The 3,141-nt window shown below is 43.4% G+C and overlaps 1 non-coding gene across 1 annotated transcript; it reads left to right on the top strand.

Moving 5' to 3' along the window:
• Positions 1–1,589: 1,589 nt before the first annotated feature.
• On the top strand, positions 1,590–1,753 carry LOC111726064. The gene has a single exon (XR_002773955.1). It is a non-coding gene; the product is annotated as a U1 spliceosomal RNA (small nuclear RNA).
• The last annotated feature ends 1,388 nt before the right edge of the window (positions 1,754–3,141 follow it).

Here is a 3,141-nt window from a genome sequence, read left to right as displayed (position 1 = left end):
CACAACACCCTGGGTTTGAACCTACCACCCTCGATATATGGGGCAGGTGCCCTATTCACTGAGCCACAAGCGCCACCCAGGTTACTTCATATAAATGAGATCATGCAATATGTGCCAATATTTTATAGCTGGTTTCTTTCATTTAGCATAAACACATTCAGGGTTCATATTGTAGCTTGTATCAGAGCTTCATTCCCTTTTACAACTGAATAATATCCGATTGCCTGGATATACTATGTTTTCTTTATAAATGAATGTTTGGGCTGTTTCCATTTGAGGGTATTATGAATAATGTTGCTATATACCTTCATATACAAGTTTTGGGGTAGATGTTTTTGTTTTCAATTCTTTTGGACATATGCCTTAGAATGGAATTGCTGAGGCATGTAGTAACTGTAAGTTTATCTTTTGAGGATCTGCCATGAGTTTTCAAAGGTAGCTATACTATTTTACATTCCCACCAGCTGTGAGCTAAGATGACACCATAGCACTCTACCCAGGCCAACAGAGTGAGACTGTCTCAAAAAAAATTGAACTTACATCTGCTATTTGCCTTGGCTGCGCATAGTGGTTCACACCTGTAATCCTAGCACTCTGGGAGGCCAAGACAGGTAGATCACTTGAGCTCTGGAGTTGGAGACCAACCTAAGCAAGAACAAGACCCAGTCTGTAAAAATAGCCAGGCATGGGCACTGCCTGTGGCTCAGTGAGTAGGGTGCTGGCCCCATATACCCAGGGTGGAGGGTTTAAATCCAGCCCTGGCCAAACTGCAACCAAAAAATAGCTGGACGTCGTGGTCCCAGCTACTTGGGAGGTGGAGGAAAGAGAATCACATAAGCCCAATAGATGGAGGTTGCTGTGAGCTGTGATACCACAGCACTCCCCGAGAGTGACAAAGTGAAATGCTGTCTGTAAAAAAAAAAAAAAAAGCCAGGCGTTGTAGTGGGTGCCTATAGTCCCAGCTACTCAGGAGACTGAGGCAAAAGGATCGCTTGAGCCCAAGAGTTTGAGGTTGCTATGAGCTATGACGCCACAGCACTCTACCCAGTGTGAAAAAGTGAGGCTCTGTCTCCAAAAATAAATAAATATGGCCAGGCATGATGGCTCATGGCTGTAATCCTAGTACTCTGAGAGGCTGAGGCAGGTGGATCATCTGAGTTTGAGACCAGCCTGACCAGGGATGAAATTTAGTCTGTAAAAACAGTAGCTGGGAATTGTGACAGGCACCATAGTCTTAGCTACTTGGGAGGCTGAGGCAAGAGGATCTTATGAGCCCAAGAGCTTGAGGTTGCTGTGAGCTATGCCATGGCAGTCTACCAAGGGTGACAAAGCGAAACTCTGTCTCAAAAAAGTGATAATAAATAAATAAACCTCTGCTATTTGCCTTACCTATTTTTCTCTTTCAAAATTTTTTATATTGTAAATATAAAGCAATGTAGCTTAGTGGAAAGACTAATGGGATGGGGTTTAAGCCAGAAGTCCTACCATCTACTAATGGCTTTCAGCGCATTAACTGATTTTATAATCTGGATTAAGCCTTTTAGTTACTATGTGGGCTTCAATTTCCTTAACTCAAAAGTGGAGGGAATATACTTACCTGGCAGGGGAGATACCATGATCACAAAGGTGGTTTTCCCAGGGCGAGGCTTATCCATTGCACTCCAGATATGCTGACCCCTGCGATTTCCCTAAATGTGGGAAACTCAACTGCATAATTTGTGGTAGTGGGGGACTGTGTTTGCGCGTTCCCCTGAAGAAAAAAAAAAGTGGAGGGAATAGCCTCCATAGCGTATGACTACTGATTTCAAATATGCCACTTCCCAAGTTTGGGTCCTACCACAAATTAGAAGGATGCTTTTGTAATTCTCATCTAGTAGCTGATATACAGAAAGAGGATCGAAAGCTTTAAAATATTATAGACTAGTACTTCAACAACGAAGAGAATAAATAAGAAAGTCTGAAAACTATTCTAGGTGATCTATTACTATTTGGAATGTGTTATAATAAAAAATATATATCTTGCAGCTATGGTGGTGGCTCATGCCTATAGTCCTAGCATTCTGGGAGACTGAGGCGGGGTATCACTTAAGCTCAGTAGTTCAAGACCTGCCTGAGCAAAACCTAGACTATGTCTACACAAAAAATAGAGAAAAATCAGCTGGATGTCCATGGCATGCTCCTGTATTCCCAGGTCCTCAGAAGGCTAAGGCAAGAGGATCCCTTACGCTCAGGAGTTTGAGGTTGAAGTGAGCTATGATAACACCCCTGTACTCCACCAAGGATGACAAGAGTAAGACTCTGTCTCAATAAAAAGTAATCCATCTCGCACATTGCTTTCTAGGTACATTTTTTATTATTATTATTTTGGGGTAGAGACAGAGTTTTACTTTATCACCCTCAGTAGAGTGCCATGGCATCACAGCTCACAACAACCACAAACTCTTGGGTTTAAGAGATTTTCTTGCCTCAGCCTCCGGAGTAGCTGGGATTACAGGTGCCTGCCACAACACTCGGCTTTTTTGTAGTTGTCGTTGTTGAGTTTGGCCGGGGCTGGGTTTGAACCTGCTACCTTCGGTATATAGGGCCAGCGCCCTATTCACTGAGCCACAGGTGCCACCTATATATTTAATTTTGATTTTTTGTTGTTGTTGTTGTTGTTGTTGCAGGTTTTGGCCAGGGTCGGCTTTGAACCCACCACCTCTGGTATATGGGGCCAGTGCCCCACTCTTTGAGCCACAGGCGCCACCCAAGTTTTATTTATTTTTGAGACAAAGTCTCATTCTGTCGCCCTGGGTAGAGATGGGGGTCTCACTCTTGCTTAGGTTCCTGAGTTTGGGTGATCCACCTGCCTCAGCCTCCCAGAGTGTTAGGATTACAGGCGTGAGCCATTGTACCCAGCCTCTAGGTACATTTCTATGAAGAAAATATAAATAAAAGAATCTCATGATTGCACCCAACAATATCATAAATACCAACACCTATTCCTCAGGTACATCCATGTAAAAAAATTAGTTATTTATGAATCAAGGGAAAAAAATATAAATTAAAAATCTAGGCTCGGTGCCTGTGGCTCAAGCACCTAAGGCGCCAGCCACATACACCTAAGGTGGCGGGTTCGAATCCAGCCCAGGCCCGCCAAAC

The sequence above is a fragment of the Otolemur garnettii genome, unplaced genomic scaffold, assembly GCF_000181295.1.
Source record: "Otolemur garnettii isolate 467f Iridium unplaced genomic scaffold, OtoGar3 scaffold00052, whole genome shotgun sequence".
Classification (NCBI taxonomy): domain Eukaryota; kingdom Metazoa; phylum Chordata; class Mammalia; order Primates; family Galagidae; genus Otolemur; species Otolemur garnettii.
The sequence above is the reverse complement of the archived record's forward strand: the minus strand, read 5'-3'. Positions and strand labels throughout refer to the sequence as shown.